Source organism: Leptinotarsa decemlineata, unplaced genomic scaffold (genome assembly GCF_025532065.1).
Source record: "Leptinotarsa decemlineata unplaced genomic scaffold, Ldec_3_MD MMD2_P_RNA_scaffold_5, whole genome shotgun sequence".
Classification (NCBI taxonomy): Eukaryota; Metazoa; Arthropoda; class Insecta; order Coleoptera; family Chrysomelidae; genus Leptinotarsa; species Leptinotarsa decemlineata.
Window position 1 is genome coordinate 4,933,422 of NW_027412532.1, and position 17,825 is coordinate 4,951,246.

At 34.5% G+C, this 17,825-nt stretch overlaps 1 protein-coding gene across 6 annotated transcripts in view; it reads left to right on the forward strand.

Annotated features, from left to right (window-relative positions):
• Window positions 1-17,825, forward strand: part of LOC111509630 (pseudouridylate synthase RPUSD2) — a 321,032-nt gene that overhangs the window by 62,174 nt on the left and 241,033 nt on the right. For 2 of the 6 annotated variants that reach the window (XM_074169317.1, XM_074169319.1), the window contains exon 2: window positions 5,026-5,061. The exons of the other annotated variants lie outside the window; for them this stretch is intronic. The gene's annotated coding sequence lies outside the window, so the exon portion shown is untranslated. The remainder of the gene's footprint in view (window positions 1-5,025; window positions 5,062-17,825) is intronic. 6 annotated transcript variants of the gene reach the window in all.

A 17,825-nucleotide genomic window follows, 5' to 3' on the forward strand; every position in this document is an offset into this window, starting at 1 on the left:
TAGAAAAACACCTTCACGGACTGTACAATACCGATGGATTCTTTGAGTCCATTATCACACAAATTATCGGCCTTCAGATCTATGATACATAGAGCATTTATGATACCGTCATTAGAGGAGGCTTTTCATGAAGAAATTAAGATCATAAAGCAAATAGCATATAACAACCATATTCCCGCCAACTTAATTGAAAAACTGATCTCCAATAAGAACAAAACATTGATCATGCAGGAACTATACCTAAATCAGGAAGAACATAAAGAAGGTGAAAAATATGCTAGCATAAGTTATTCAGGGAAGCTCTCAGAAAATATAAAGAACTATTTTTCAAATTTTAAAAATAAGCACATCATTTTCTAATAAGAATAATTTGGGAAACATGTCTGAATGTGGGGACTGCCCAGCAGCTTATACAGGTCAGACATAAGATACCGAGAACATGTATTATCAGATAAAAAATCAGCCATATATGGACATGTAAAAGAAACAAATCATACAATAGATAAAGGAAACATGAAAATTTTTCATACATGTAACAAAGGAAGGGAGATGAATTCATTGGAAGCGTTAGAAATAAATAAATTGTACAAGGACCCCAAGTTCAAAACGCTCAACGACCTACTAGATCTATGCAGCTCGCCCATTTTGAATTTAGGAATTTCAGGATCCATCCAATAGTTGGTAATCGTGATATATTGGTAACGTGTTAAGTCAGGTACCTAGAGCAGATACCTGTCCACACTATTTAAGACGCAACTTGACAATTTGTGGTAGTTACTTGAAAATGGCCTTGTAAGCCGAAACCGGTCGTAACGAATAAATAAACACAGTAGAAACTAGACAAACGTATTTTCTTTATTCTATATTCAACATGAATTTCTACAAAATAAATAAGTCATCAATCGAACAAACTATCAATCAGTTGTTTGCCTACCTTTTTGATTTTGGGAAAGAGCTAATTACCCCCCACTACTTTGACATGCACTTGACCGGTAGCTGCGCAATAAAAACAAACTAACCAGACACTCTGTCAAATGTGAAAATGAGGGAGAGACTTCATAGTCTCATCGAATCCACATGCATTTCGATACAACGGAAATGCAGAGCTCGATCATAATATCGGTAAAAAAAGCATAAAAACTGCAAGAAACACTGGAAATAAGTTGCACAAAAATATAACTGGGTGTAATTTCAAGGCATACAGAAACTACATATGAGAAATAAAAGCTAAAAGGTCAGCTTGGGAAGCATGTTCCTGAATACTATGATGCCGAGAATCTACGAACTCGTGTCAGGAATTCTTAATGTCATTAGAATTCGTGAAATCAATTTGAGCGTTTCCTTTGGAAACGGTTGTTTTATTTCGTATATAGTTTTCATAGCTGAATTGTAATTCAAAATACTTAGTAACCGCAGGTAAGGGTGGATCCCGTTTTGTTTTGGGGGGAGATAAATGAAAAACTTTATTAGAATCATCCATAGTCAAACAGGGGCAAACCCTCTGTAGGAAGTTAATTCATTCATCATCTCATAGTCGTAGATCCGCGTTACATCAATAAATATAGGCTGATACCGCATTTGATTGAATCAAATAGCAGAGCATTCGATACCTTGAATCATGAACTCATACTGAATATATTATATTAGGTGAGGTTATCTGATAACTCTGTCAATTTTCTGGAACGTAGGAAGAAAACGAGTACTATAAGAATCAGTTTTTGGCTACTGCTCTTTACTATACACTCATCAACGTTGCTAAAGAAACTTAAAACATGTACTGTGCATCTTTATGCGACACTCAATTTTATCATTTTTGGATCGAAAATCTACATGAGTAAAATCATCAATTCAGTTGAAATTCATGTAAATACAGATACACTTGATGTGGTTGGTGAAGCCAGGAACCAACAAACTTATTCAATGAGCCTATACCTCCCTCAAACTGATATATGGTGATGGACACTGCCTGGCAATGGAATTGAACAAAAGTTATGTGCGACCTTAGTGCTAGCACAAATGAATTTGATACTCTTTATGTGCCGAATCTGACAAGTCATTATAAACGAGAGATTCGGAAAGTCCAGAATTGTTGTTTGAGGCATATATTTGGAATAGGATGATGAAACAGAATGTCTCACAAGCTCAAGGAAGTTGGATGGCTAAATATAGAAATATAGGAGAAAGCTACATGTTTCCTCTCTCTATCATAAGGTTCTTTTATATAAAGTCCCTTCGTACCTTCACAGAAAAGTGACATTTAGAACCGACGTTTATAATATTAACATCACGTTTAGAGGCTCATTAACACCTACAATTTTCAATGCTATTCCTGAACTTTTTAAAAACTTTCCACGCTCTCAGTTTGAAATCAAATTGCAATCACATCTTTTTCAAAATCAATAACATGATAGACCTTTCACCATTCCGCTTTTCTATCTCCTTTTTGCTTCTTCTATCATTCACTTGTAGTCACAATTGATAGTGTACTTTGATACATTATTTATTTTGTTTCGCTGAAATGGTTTACTCTTGCAAGAAAGAATTGAAATTGTAGGTTTATACTACCAAAATAATAATTGTGCAAGAGCTGCTGCTAGAATATTTGACGAATTACATGATGGAAGACATGCAACTCATAAGTATGTAATTCAACTGATGGAGAAATTTACCACAACAGGGTCTGTTTGCAATAAAGTGCATAAGCGAGAGGGACTCGTAAATAACGAAGCAATCCAAGTGGCAATTTTAGGGCAAGTCAGCTTAGAGGCTCAACAACCCCAATCGTTGTCAACAATAAGTAGAGCGATCGGTGTTTCATCTTCTACAGTTTTCCGAGTTCTACATAAATTCAAGTACCACCCATACAAAGTTAAGTTGGTGCACGAGTTGAATGAAGATGATTTTGATCGTCGTCTAGAGTTTTGCGAATCAATGACGCAATTTATCAGTAACAATCCACAATTGTTAAACAATATTTGCTTTTCTGATGAATGCTCATTTTCATTAAATGGCTTAGTAAATAGGCCATATTGTAGATATTGGGCTGAAAGTGATCCACATATAATGCGTGAATTTCATACACAACATCCCTCAAAAGTTAAACGTTTGGTGTGGTATTCTAGGTGACCACATTGTCGGACCTTTCTTCATCAACGGAAATTTAAATGGTGAACCATATCTTGAGTTACTCAGGGAAGGGTTTGACCCACGTATTACAACAATAATAGAAAATGATGATAACCTTTCCGAAGATTTACTGGTATTTCAACAAGACGGAGCTCCCCCACACTATGCTATGCCTGTCCAACAATTTTTAAACGAAACATTCCCCGCTCGTTGGATAGGTAGAAGAGGGCAGATGATGGAGTGGCCACCTAGGTCACCGGATTTAACACCCCTAGACTTCTTTTTATGGGGGTATTTAAAAACAAAAGTTTATGCTACCCAACCAGTATCTCTGGATGATTTACGAGAGAGGATAGAAAAATGAATGTCGACAATTAAATCCAGCCGTATTAAGCAATGTCAGAGAGGCATTTCAAAATAGATTATACCATTGTATGGAAGTGAATGGTACTAATTTTGAACACTTATTGTAACTTCATAATAAATAGCACAGTTAAAAAGATTAAAGAGTTTGAACTGTTGTACAACCCATTTTATTACAGGCAAATAAGGTGAAAGTAAAAAATAAGTAAAATTTGTGCTATTAAAAGAAAAATTGTTTATCTCATAAACTAACCACTTTAACCTACAAGTATTATACATTTTTGAAATCAGCTCAAAGAGGAGTATCCAAATTTTACATAAAAAAATATAAGAAGTAATTTAAAAAAAAGTGATGATGCTAGGGGTGAGGGGGTGGCTTTTCCACTAAGTTTAAATAAGCCATAATGCTTGCCCCTTCCAACATAAATTGACGTGTTTTTGGATTTTTCCTAAATACCAGTATTACAAAAGTTATTGAAGGTGGATACTTTTATTTGAAAAGCACTGTATAATCAGTGATGAGTTTATTGAGAAGTTTTATGGAATATTGTTCTTGCAATTTTTTATTTGAAACGGTTTTCTTATGTGAAGAAAAATGACAGAACTTTCAATACACAGTGGTGTAATAAAAGTGGTGCACTTTTGAAGAATATGAACGAAGGCTTAAAATTAAATATAATTCTCTATTTTACAAAATGAAACAAAAAGACAGAAATGAATTTGATAATCTTTAAAATAATGAGTTTCTCTCAATTGAGATACAAGAATAATGGATAAAGAAACTCACAAACGTTGAAATACCTCCGGATATTAAACGTTTTCTGGATCTTGGTCTAAAGTTTGGAATTTGTCCTTTAACAAAAGAAATCAATCTTTCTAACTTTCTTGAAGATTTGGAAAATATACTTTTCAATATTGACAAGGATGACGAGGATATTCATCGTGCTAAATGTACAAATATCATCACAAATTTTCTTCAATAAAATTCAGATGATTACCATTTCCTAAGGAAAACTTTTGACCAATGCAAATCCTTTTTAAAACAACACCCTGAAATCTATGTAGTAAGAAGTGACAAAGACAATGTGATAGTGATAATGTTCAAAGATGATTATTCCACTAAAAGTGCTGAATTAATTAGTGACACCAAATATTATAAAAAGTTGAATTATAATCCAGTTAGCACTTCAAAACAAAAAGCACACAAAATAGTTTCTAGGATTGAAAACGATAAAATGGTGGATGATATTTCAGCCAAAAAGCTGACCATATTGTATATTAATACTTTACTCCATTCTTGACAATGTATCGGTACTGTGAATCCCATTATGATGTAGAAGATTTCAATAAGGATTAATAATACAACGAAAAACTATTAATAGAAATATTTTTTCGGCAAAAACAATATTCGCTGGCATAATGCAACATACGTCACTCTGTTCTCAATATATATTCCTAAGTTATTCTCCTGCCTCACTAAATTAACATATTTGAGATCATAACAGCTCACTCAGAATAAATTGATTTTTTTTTCAGAATCGTCGTGCTCATTTAAAGCTGAACTAATTATAGGTATGTACAGAATACTATTCTCAATAACGTAACACTACGAGGAAACCGTTTTATGGTTTTCCAATTTTAGAACCGCTAATGATTTGTTGAAGTCAACTGACTGACTGAAATTACTCAATGTTCTGATGCTGAACGAACTGAACAGTGATTTCGAAAACTGCAATGAAAACTATACATGTGAGTTATGGATAAACCTCAAAGAATGAATGAGATACCGAAAATTTTAATTGGTTTCAGCTCTCGAGATTGAATTTTGTTGTAGGACACAACAAAAAAGTAGCAATCTTTACTCTGAAATTTCAAATTTTAACCCTCTTTGAATACTGCGAACAAGACAAATATTTCAATTTCACTAGCTCAAACTTTATTGTTTTTAGAAAGTTGGACATGATTTGTATTAGCTCGATAACAATAATTTAATACTTTCACATACATGAACTTGTGATGAAAGCCCTTCTGAAGCCTACTGCTAAATAAACAAATAAATGTGGACAGTTCATTGAAATTGAAATACTGGTATTCGAGGAAATTATACAAGAACTTCTGCAAACAAACTATATCATCATAAATGTTATTCCAATTGTCAAAGATAGGGTTGTATGAAAAGTTTGTCGCTGTTTCTTCTGTGAATTGTTTTCTCATACCCATGTATGTCATAATCATCGTATTTGAGAATCCAAAAAAGAAAGACAAGATCTCTTAGAAATCTGGAAGGTGGTCAGACTATCTGATGTCACTGTAGGTCATACGTGTGTCTTAACACTGATCATTTTTCCATGGGTTTTGATCGCGTAGTTCAAGCCCCGTTCAAAACAACGCATCCAAAAACAAGGTTAGTCCTATTAAAGTTCCCGAAGGAATGGTTGGCACGTCAACAATATGTGATGGAACCAAATGAGGTCCAAGGTTATGATAAGTCTAAAGCCTAGTGGGAAAAAAACTGTTTGTAGAAGACCAGCTTGTAGAATATAAAAACAGTTGGGAAGGTTTTTGCAAAGTGTAGACTATACCTGTATTCAGTGGAGAAAACCATCAGTTATATCTAGGGTTTTGATCGACATGGAGATTGTGATGATTAGACACAGCAATGGGGTATATTCCAGTTTTCTTTGCGTAGAAAGACTTGTGACTTTCTGATTAGCAAGTGATATCATTTGCATAAATTGTGAAGAAGAGTTGGTCAATGGTCGAGCCTTGGGGAACCCCAATTGTTACTACAATTTTGAACTCGGTAGGTATAACTGGAAACTCTGATGTTGAAATATCATAATAATAATGATTCGTCTTTGTTATCTCCACTAGCAAGTTATTAATAGTTTTATACAATAAAATTTTCATTACAGGAAAATGATAGTGGTAATACAAGTGAACTGTTGTTCTACTTAACCTCAACTTAACTCTATTGAAATCACTCTTTCATATCAGAACAAAAATACTGGAATAGACTGAGATTATGTATCAGGAGCACCTTCAGAAGATGAATAACCTAACTTGATTGGCAAAACTCGCGTCGAGAGACAGTATTTTTGATCTGGAATGATACTGAAAAGGAGTTTGTTGTTGTGAAGACGTTTGTCATTTCAACATTCGTGAGGCAGTGGAAAAATTGAATTGTAATTGAATTTCTACTATTTTGCTGCATAGAAAATTTTGAACATTCATATAAGTTTCCGAAATAATATTTCTTTGGAAGTTAATCATATATTTTGTTTGAAGATACAGAAGTAGAAAGCTGAAATTCTTCTTTTTTTGAAAACTAATTTGTCTTGAAAATATTCCTTTTCTAAATTGACGTCATTTCGAATCCAACATGCTGTAACTTCTCAAAAAACTGAAATATTTTTTCTCAATTAATTATCTTAGCTGCACTGTTAAATGGCCTTTGAATTGAGATATCACCTGATCAGGGTTTGGATAGTCACAGTCATCCTGAAATGACAACTTCATTGACAAAGCGTGAGTCAGGAACAAAATTTTCACATTTCAGATGTGAGAGAAAAGTAGCGAACTATTTATTTTATTACAACTTTCAAACTACTGTACATTTAATTTAATTTGAATCATCAAGGGGAACATTGGATCAACCTTCATATCCTTCGTGAGTTCACATAACATGAAGTAGAAAAAAAGCAGAGGTAAACAACTAATGAAACGTAATATTCTGTAGTAAACTAGGTCAGGATCGTTCGCAGGGAAATGCGGTTCATTTTCATCATATTGCAGTTTTGCATGTTAGGGAGCTTATTTTCTAATGCATCCAAATTGTTTGAATTTACGACGCGAAAGATTTCAGCTTATGTTGACTATGCAATGGAAGTTTTTATAAATTCAATGAATTCAAATTTATTTTCTTCTGATCATGAAAAAGCAGTACAGGTATGCATTATAGGTTTTCTCATGAAGTAAGAGCGACTTTCAAAAAGTGTCACTGAATATTTAGAGATTATGAAACACTTCTGGTACTACTGTGATCAGAATTGATTCGTTCATCTGAGCAGGGTGCTGAAAACCCAGCAATTGAGGTTTGGTGTCTATCTTTGGGATAAACCTTGACTTTTCAATAACCGTTCTTCAGATAGAGGGTAGAAAACCACTTTGAATTCGCGAAGGGTAATAATCCGCCCAACGAAAGCTAATTAATACAACCTTTTCGTTACGAGTACTACTGAAGATGACAATAGACTTGCTGAATCGTCAGTGATAACTTTTTCTACCATTTTATCAATGATAAAACTCGGATCTTTCTCCTTGGTTTATATCTCCGATGACTGGATATTACGGCTGAGTAACGCGTATTTATGTTGACTTCTGAGGTAGTTTAGTGTGCAACTACCTGTACCTGGCTTAGGTAAATTATATGAAGCGTGTTTATGTTGATACAGGTAGTCTGTGGCAAATAAAGGTACAGGTATTATCATACCTATCCAGGTATTATCATACCTGTGCCTGAATTTGGTGAATTGACCCTATTCTACCTGCCGTCATGTTGTATGTCATTCTTGAACTTCTTAGAATGGGATGCTTTGAGAAAACGATCAACTAACACTATTACGTCGACGAACATAAGATCTGCCGGAACCATCGCCGCTGTCTGTGAGAGTGTCCAGGAGAATCCAAGAGAGTCGAAATTGACCCAGGAACTGATGGTAAACAACCATAGACAACGACGTGTGTTCACTGAATGGACTCTGGAGTAGTTGGCAACTGACACTAATTTTCATCGAAAAATCATGAGGCCCACTTATGGATGAATAGGTAGGTAAACAAACAAAATTGTCGAATTAGGTACGATAACAATCCACATGATATCCGAGAACGTCAAATGCACCCCGAAAAAGTCCCTGTTTGGTGAGGATTTTGCGCTGGCGACGTCACCGAATGAATTTGATGATTTTCAAAAAGTTTGTTAATATCAGGTTCGAATTTACTCAAAAACAGCCGTAAGTCACCGCGTTCGGTAATCTGCAACCGATTTCTCTTTTTAATTAGCAACGTTGCTACAGCACTAAATCCAAGTTCACACAAATACGATGATGGGAATGCTATCATGAATCGTTGAACGATGGACCACAATCCAGGGTATAATTGCGGTAGTGGCTTTTGTAGCCAAACTTCTTGGTACCCACTTTTTAATTTCATTTTTATTTCCTCGTTCGCTATCAGTTCTATGAGTTCTTCTTCCAGCTGGAGTGATCTGGCTGTGTTGATTCTACAAATGTTGGCAGTAAACAAGCAAATCGTTGTTGCCGATATTATTCATGTATAAGAGCAATCTGGCAATAAAAGCAGCAATGTCACTTTTTCTTTTAATCAAATTAAAGTTGGAGATTGACATCATTGAATAATTAATACAGGTCTGTCAAGTACGCAATGTCATTCTTTGAAGTGATGAGGTTGTTGTGCAATTCTTTGTCTTTGTTGCCTAAGAACTCTATTACAGAGTCAAAGAGATTGTAAAATCGAGTCAGACAGTTAGTTACCTCTTGATAACCAACGCACTTCTGTGTGAAATAGCAATCCGTTGAAATCTTCATAATTAGCAACACAAAGCTAATTAAATAATCTGTCATATAAAGAACTGTTTCGGATTTTATTGACTGCTTTGATGATACATTGCAGTGATTGAGACAGGCGCTCACTCAAATTTTTCGTAACCAAATGTTGCCTATGAATGACGCAATGTACAGCGAGTACATCTGGAATTTTATTTTTTAAGTACGCTATGACGTCCTGTCATAGCTGACATAATATTCTTCAGTGGAATTTCTTTCTCATCACAACATTTTTCCAGTGTATTGTATATGGTTTCTCCTATTGTATCCGTCTATAAATTTGTGGCAAATAGTAGTTCTTGATATATTTTCTTATATTTAATATACCTCACGTATGACAACAACAATGTTTCATTGGTTGGTGAAGTGGAAATCCACTTCAGGATGGAATTTTTCTGGCGGAACAGCTCCAAACACTGCTCATAATAATCTAGACATTCTTGTTTTTGATAAATAGTGAGCTCGCGCGACACCCACTTTGAACAGAACTTTTTCATAGTCAAATGCTCATGCAATGTCAAGCCAATACGTTCTTTCGTTGAGTTTACAATGTCAGCTAACTCACACAACTTTGATTTTCGATCATTCAAAAAATGGTGTCAATTTTTTCATGTTTTTTGGTGTTACTGCCTAATTTGGACGTCCACTGAATATCATAAATTTTCAACAGTTTTTTTTTTGAAGGTTAATACTAACTGAAAAAACTTTTAATGCGATACGACTAGCGCCATCTATTTTTTAGTCCCGAGACTGTTCAGCTCATGTAGTATCCACAAGATATTATTTACTGCTGTAGTTACGATGAACAATCTCTAAATAACAGATTAAAAATTTGAAAATGTAGATAAATTTTGGTTTGAATAAGTTGAGCATTGTTTCATTCCGACTTTGAACTATTCTATGGGCTTGAAAATGGTAATAATGAAAGTATAGGAGCTGAAAATCACCACCATCCCGAATAAAATGTTTTCTCCATATTTTTTGAAGAAAAAGATTCGAAACTCTTTCAACGATTATTCGAGTACTGGTTCAAAGGTCGAAGAATACTACCAATCTGCAGATTGGTGTATTGTAGAGAATTTCTAACCTTGCATTTCAATGAATAATGTTTATGGCCCGTTCGCCTTGAGACATCCATGAACTTCCTCGCTGATTTCATTGAAAATTTCAATTTGCGAATACATAAAAACTCCATATCCTTGTTTACATGATATAAACCGAAAGTACGTAAGAAGATTGACTGAACAATTTTACGGTTCCCGACGACGCGGGAGACATTACCAGGAGATTTCGGGGAGTTTGCCGAACTTATTTTTAGAACGGAATTGTTCATGAAAAATCCGTAGACACGTAAAGTTCGTCCTTATGCCGACTGCTCGTAAAATTCGACTCCTTTAGCGACTCAGCCGAGAGTACTAAATCTTCATTGATAAATAAAATAGAGATAGCGGCCTACTTGGCGAGATATTGATTTATGGAGCCGAAACTTCGGACTTAGTTCGACTCTCCAAGATATAGTTTCAGGAAGTTCTGTTTGAGCTCGAGTTTCTTGTACTCCGGCTTCAGGGATTTGTGAATAGGTAAATCACAAACATTGCCTGCATTGGAAAAACGTGATGAAAACATAAATTTCGGAAGTTTGAGGTGTCGTAAAATGAGCTGCCGCCGCGGGATTTGGGGGCTGTGCCGTACTAATGAAATTTCGTCTTCGGATTTAGTCATTCAGAAGTTGGTTTTTTGGTTTCGTTACTACTATGATCAGCAATTTCAACTTTTTGGAGTTCTCTAGCGAAGTTATTCCAAATAGACTAATTAAATACATTTCTTACAAAGCATAAGCTGATATCCACAGTCACAACACGGTTCCAGAGAGAAATTATGTATTCTAGATTTGATGAAGAAATTGACACAGAATATATATGGGTGTCTGAATGAATCCATATAGTCTATCGGTTGACCATAATACACTCCTCAATATTTTGGAAGTCATTGGGATACGAAGTGAAGATGAGAATAGGTAATAAACTCGTCGGAGAATAGACTTGTGTTGTGTGGTGTGTCCCTAGGTGAGGTACTTGGACCAGTTCTACTCAATATAGAGTGTGGACCACTAAGTCCGCAACAAATGGGAAACTTTTTTATTATCGATTTCTCAGAAAATTTTATTCCTGACAAAAGTTGGTGCATGTTCCCAAACTATACCAAGTGTACCTTTATGACAAATACCATACAGGATAGGCCAAAAAATTTAAAGTTCATTCAAGAGTAAAGTACTCTTATTTCAAAAAATATAGAAATATATTGGGGAGAAAAGTTGCTTAGAATTAAGAGTTATGTTCAGATAGAAAGTCATGGCCTGCTATTCGATTTTTTTCTTTCAGAAATTTTTGAATTACCCCCGTATGACACATATTTTTACTATTTTGATTTATTATGTAATTGAAGTAGCCACAATCAAATCAGTTCGAAGTATTTTTTATCAAATTAAAGTGTATTTGTGAAATTTACTTGGATTTGTATTTTTTTAGGTGACCGTTAACTTCATGTTTGTTGTAACGATATTTAACAGAACTCTAGATAAAACAAATACTCTTTTTAATGAGGCGAATACTTTACTAACTAAATGTTCATATGAATAAACTGCCAATAAAAGTATACAATTTCTTTTATTCTGACAACGAAGCCTCAACTAGAAAATATATTAAAAAACAATCCAAAAGCTATCGCGGATAGCGATGAATAAAAAACACATCCACCCTAAACCAACACTGTAGTTTGATAGTGTGACTTCTTAAAACTTGCTTTTGAAACGTTTTCATATCTGTCCTTAATTAAAAATGCCTCGCCCAGTATTATTGACGTTAACTGAAAAGGAAGAATTAGTTTTAATGTGTGGTGATGGTTATAAAACAATGCGCGAAGACGCTAATATTTTCAACGACCAGCATCCAGACAAACAAATTTGCTATTCAGGAGGGCTTTCTTCTAGTTTGTGTTTGAAAGTTGCTTCTTTGCATGATCTGCTCATCCATGTATATATTTACTTATTTTCAAATCGATTACTTCCTTCCTTTCTTTGGAAGATTCCCAATATTTCTTGTATCAAGATGGAGTAGTAGAAAGCCAAAAACTTTCTTTCCCAAAAATTAATCACTCCTAAAAATATAATTCCTTCAATTCATAAAAAAAATGTTTTGAATATGAAATTTAACAATAGTGTTGCAAATATAAAATCAGAAATTATGTTGTTGCTAGAAGATATAAAATATCGTAGGAGTATTATCAGAAGAATCCTCATAGTAGTTTATAGAACCACTTTCATTTGTAACTAACGTTACTGCAATTCGTCCTATAAGGACATTTTCAAACTTATACATTAAACAGTTTAACATAGAAAGTTTCAAATCTTTTTTCTTCATGACGAGGATTGTATTTTTTTATTTTTCGAGGGATCAAGCTACATAATTTAGGTCCCAAGTGAACATAATGTCTTGGAAGTTTTTTTCTGGTCTTGGAATAATAGAGGAATTGCTTTTGTGACGTGTACTGTAGTTATAATTTATGGCTATCAGTGTATTTCTGCGTGCATGCTGTCGCGATATAGCTGATAGAAAATATAATAGCCAAAGATCAAATAGTTTTGTTTTGCGGTATAATTTATTAGGGGGGTAAGTATATGGTTTCTTAAATATTATCTCAATGATCCACTTTTTTATTTTTTCCAAATGTTTGGCATACTCATTTGTAGCCGCTTCTCAAGCTAATATTCAATAATTCAAATGGGGTTCAACTAGGGCATAATATAATATTCGTAGCTGATTAATTTTTAGAATATTCGCTAAATATTGGAATTTCGATAATGTACTTCGTAGTTTTTTCAATATTTAGTTTTCAGAGCTCTTTGAGAATATCAATCTTTCTATCAACTAATTTAGCTTCCTCATTACCGCACAGTACCTAAATATCCTATGAAGAGTTTCATGAAATGTTTCATATCTGAAATTAAGGTTTAATATACTTTAATTCCGAATAAACTGAAAGCTGCTGCACGACTATATTTTCCAAGATATTATCGCGGGATGAAGACGACGTTCAAAGATCCCCGGCTCGTTCAAATGTTTGAACTCCGAGTCTATGTACTCACGTTTAATTACTAGAACATTATGAGACAAGAGACACAACAAATTTCGCGAGGATATCACATTTCAGGAGTGTAACACTACGTTGACGATGACTGTGGAAGTAGTTTGCCGCAAGCGTGATGTGCTAAAAATTAATGCTTGTCACCTCTTGAGACTGTTGCGGGAATTTAGTGGAATTCTTATTGATCTGAACGCTGAAATGGTCGTTTGTGGCGACAAGCTGTACTATTCTGAATGGGTTATTTGTTTGATGGGTCATGTGGGTGTGAAATGACGGTAATAAAGATTTCTGGTGGGTTAAGATTAGGTTGGGTCGTATAAAAAATGAGTGTGTCTGCACCGCAACTCGCAAGGTTTTATTGTGGTGAATGATATTTGAAGGCAGATGGTAGAAATGTGGTTCTACCAAACTCTGAAAAACTGATTTGGTCCACAGCGGGGCAGACAAAAAGGTATATGCTCAGCCGTTTCATCATTTTACAAACAGAGGCGACACACACTGTCTTCCGACAGTCCAAGTCTCTGCATAAGATGAGTCAGCCCACAGTGAACTGTAGAAAGGCCTGATAGACATGGTACTTCATCCCTACGTAGTCCAACAACTGTTTGGTATCAAGCTAAATAAACGCCTTGGAGTGAGCCAATCCAGGAAGATTTTGCCAGAAGTCTTTAGAACTTTTTGCTATCCAAGTATCCAATGTTTATTTGGCAAAATGTAAAGCAATGCTAACGACAGGTTCTGTACCGGTGAGGCTACTTACAGCACTTTGCAATGGAGTCAGCAGTCTTAGTGATTCTAGGCCAGTGTAGCTAGGTATCTAGACCAGAGGAAATTTGTTGAGTCTTCCCATTGAGGAGAGTCATTTTTGGCAATTTGCTACCAACTCAGACGTTGCTTGGTGATTCAAACACTTACCGCCATCTCTAGGTCAAGCCGGGTACTTATGGGACCACCTTGGTTAGTTCATGATGTGTGATATGTTAGAATCGTTGCTGTGTGTGTGATATCAGAATAACAACTGAACCATTTGAAGAATTAAGGAAAAAAATTGAAGATCGATCAAACACGACGTTCATCTTGGCAGGTTATGACAGTTGTTATGATGAGTCCAAATTCAATTGAGGTTATGTTATTTGTGATTGAGCGCAAATGAATACACAATAGAAGCAAATTGAACAATCTTCATCACAGTATTAGATTAGATTTTTTTTTGGTCAAGTTATTACACCTTGGTGCTATGACAAGTCAATAATGTATAAAATAAATGTAACTTACAATTGAAATTACCGAAAAGGAGTAGGTACTACATAAAAATTGTATATGATACAGGAACAAAATAAAGTAAATAAATATATAAATGTAAAAATAAAAATGTAAAAATAAAGATACATAGAGACAGTACCTACATTGACGTTAGTAACTCTGTAAAGCTGAGAGATGTTTTTTCAGTTTCCGTTTGAAATTAGTAAGGCTTGATTGGAGCAGTGAGTTGTACAATGATATGTATGAGTTACATCTCCTTGTTATTTCTAGTCTTTGGTTTGATGCTCTAATATTGTAAATTGTAAATATTGTGGATTTTTTTCGAATGTGTATCAAATTGCAGTATATTACACATGATGGCAGAGTTGATATATTGAACTTGATAAACCAATTCTAGCAGCTCTCCATTTGACCTATTCTCGGGATATGAACAGATGTGCCCCCGTTTATTAATCCATAAATTAAGGAACTATGAAACATTGCATGATAAGCGGATGGGCAGCTTCATTACCGACTTTATTTTTTATCTGCCTGATTGCATGGACCTTGCATGAGAGAATTTTTGCTAGTTTGTTAATATGGGGTGTCCAAGTTAACTTTGAATCAATGGTTATAATAAGACATTTCACATTATTTGAGAGATTATGGGACAGCTAGAACATAACTATTTGTGTCTTGCTTTTATTCACACATAGGCTATTCGCATTAAACCAGTCCGTAGCTTCTTGAATAACTCGCTTTTCTAATTATGATGACTCTTCAATATTTCTTTTGCGAATGGCGAAGGAAGTATCATCGGCAAATAGCATTGTGAACATTGTCATTGAATTTGGCAGGTCATTAATATAAATCAAGAAGAGTAGTGGCCCAAGCACACTACCTTGTGGAACATCATTCAATATCGTTTGTGAGCTACTAAGTTCTTCATTGTATGATACACATTGCTTTCTCTCATTTACTATGATGCTAGTAGATTGTGTGCTATGCCTACAAATCCATAGTATCTCAGTTTTTTTAGTAAAATGTCAGTAGAGACAATATTGCGAGCAATATAATGCTACGGAGTATTGAAAATGAATCCACTGCAGATAAAGAAGAAATAGCAAGAGATCATTGTGCTCAGTGTTTCCAGGGCTACTATTTTTGTAGTAAATCTTCTGTTTGATGTTTAAACTGCTTTACTACTGTTTGAGGGTCGAAATCATCTGACTCAGTGATATTTCTGTAATGATTATCGAATGACTACAAGTAGTATGCAGTTCAGCTATGAAATATATTTTCTGACAGTTTTTTGTATTGTATTAGTATGAAGGAATGATTATAACTCAGCTAATAACTTAAGAAACATTCAATAATTTTAAAGCAGTACAAAATTCGCCAGGTAACTTTATATTGTTTCTACCTGTGATTTTAATTCTGTGATTACTGATACTCAGACTTCTCATACTAGAAACATGTTCCTTGTTTGAGTTAGTCTTTGCTGAGAGGTACAATCTTTATCTTCGCAGTCACCAACCATTACACTGATGACGAAAAGACGAAACGTTCATTACTAGATGTTCTATTCGACCATATCTCACCAGTTCGGATTTTGTCCTGTCTAATCGAGACTTCGGCAGTGTATGGTGATAGCTATCAGTGATATATCTGAAAGGGCTAATACTTTTTCTATACACATCAAATTCTAAACTCTTATTAGCGTTTCTCATACCTATAACATCCAGAAATGGTACCTTTGCATCATTACCAATATTAGGTATTATAACAGAAAGTCATTAATTATTATTATTACTATTATCGTAATTATCATTATTATATTAGTCAGTTCACATAATAAAATATCGATTTGATGTAATCAAATACAAAATAACGATGCAGCGATAAAACAGATCATTTTGTTATGAAGACAAATTTTACTAGTACCAGATTGAATTATTAAAATGTGTACCACATTTTAATAACCCAAATCAAATTAGTCGTACTGAATTACCGATACTGTGACATCAAAAGACAAAGCAAAATTAAATCAATTCAAGAATCTCCGAGATAATTAATTCTGTTTGGAAACCCCTCCCGCGCTCTGTTCTTTTCTTCATTTAATTTCAGAAAGTTCCGCTTCAGTTTCAAACTGGCTGTAACAGTTTTTACTATGCCAGCAGTGGTGCCAATAAATAACAAAAATAGATAGCTTGTGAGTATTTGTAACCGATTGTCAGTTAGACGTCCAGTTAGGAGTTTATTTTTAGAAACAAAGCCTGGAAGAACTCTACAAAACCATCAATTAACAGAATGTGACACGAAAATGTTGTCTACTACTATTTGATGCTGTGTTATACAGGATGTGTCATATCGAGCTTCCATTAGCCATAGCTTATTCAATTGTTTTACTGAGCTTGGGTGGTATTTTCGATATCCATTGAAAAAGCTGAAGTACTACAGAGAAAAATACCTAAAATAATGTACCAAAAAAATGACTATTCTGCCCATCAAATCTTCATTGACTTGAAGCTACTTGATATCAGTATCCGAACGTTATCCTACGTTCAAAATCTGTTATACTTTCCTATTATACCGTTGTACATTTGCACTTCTCACTCGTAAATTAATATTATATTTATGTTCATAATTATCTATTATATAATTCTAACTTAACTCAGGTATTTCAGGTACTTTAGGTAAATTTGTCTGTATTTGTTCTGCATCAGGTACTCTTCTTCGTGTTAGATCTTCTCTAGGAATGTGTATGGTTTTGTTTAATATATTGAATGTGAGATCTTGTTGTGTTTTGATTTGTACTTGTTCCTCGATAAGTGATTTATGACTGTTGAATTTATGGATGTTCAAGTTTTCCCAAATGTCCATACGGTTTCCCTTGTTGATTTGTTTTATTATTTTATGTTCTCTGGTGGGGGGAAATTATGTTTGTTTTGTATGGCGTGTGTTGCAAGGTTTGATTTATATACTGTTGGATTTATGTATGCCTTTTTTTGCTCATTGTACCTTTGGATCAGTTTTTTCTTGGTTTGGCCGATATAGAATTTGTTGCCGCCGAGCATTGTATACTGTATATCCCGTTTTGGTCTTTGTCTTCTTCTTTTTCATAGTTGTTTATTTTTTGTGTTATCTTCGTATTCGGCTTGTATGTGATGTTGATGTTCAGTGGTTTGAAGATGTTTGTTAGTTTTTTGGTTTGGTGTCCTACGTACGTAAATGCTGTCCATCGTTGTGTTGTTTTGTCTGTTGGGGTAGCTTGATCCTTGTTCAACACACGCCATACAAAACAAACATAATTTCCCCCCACCAGAG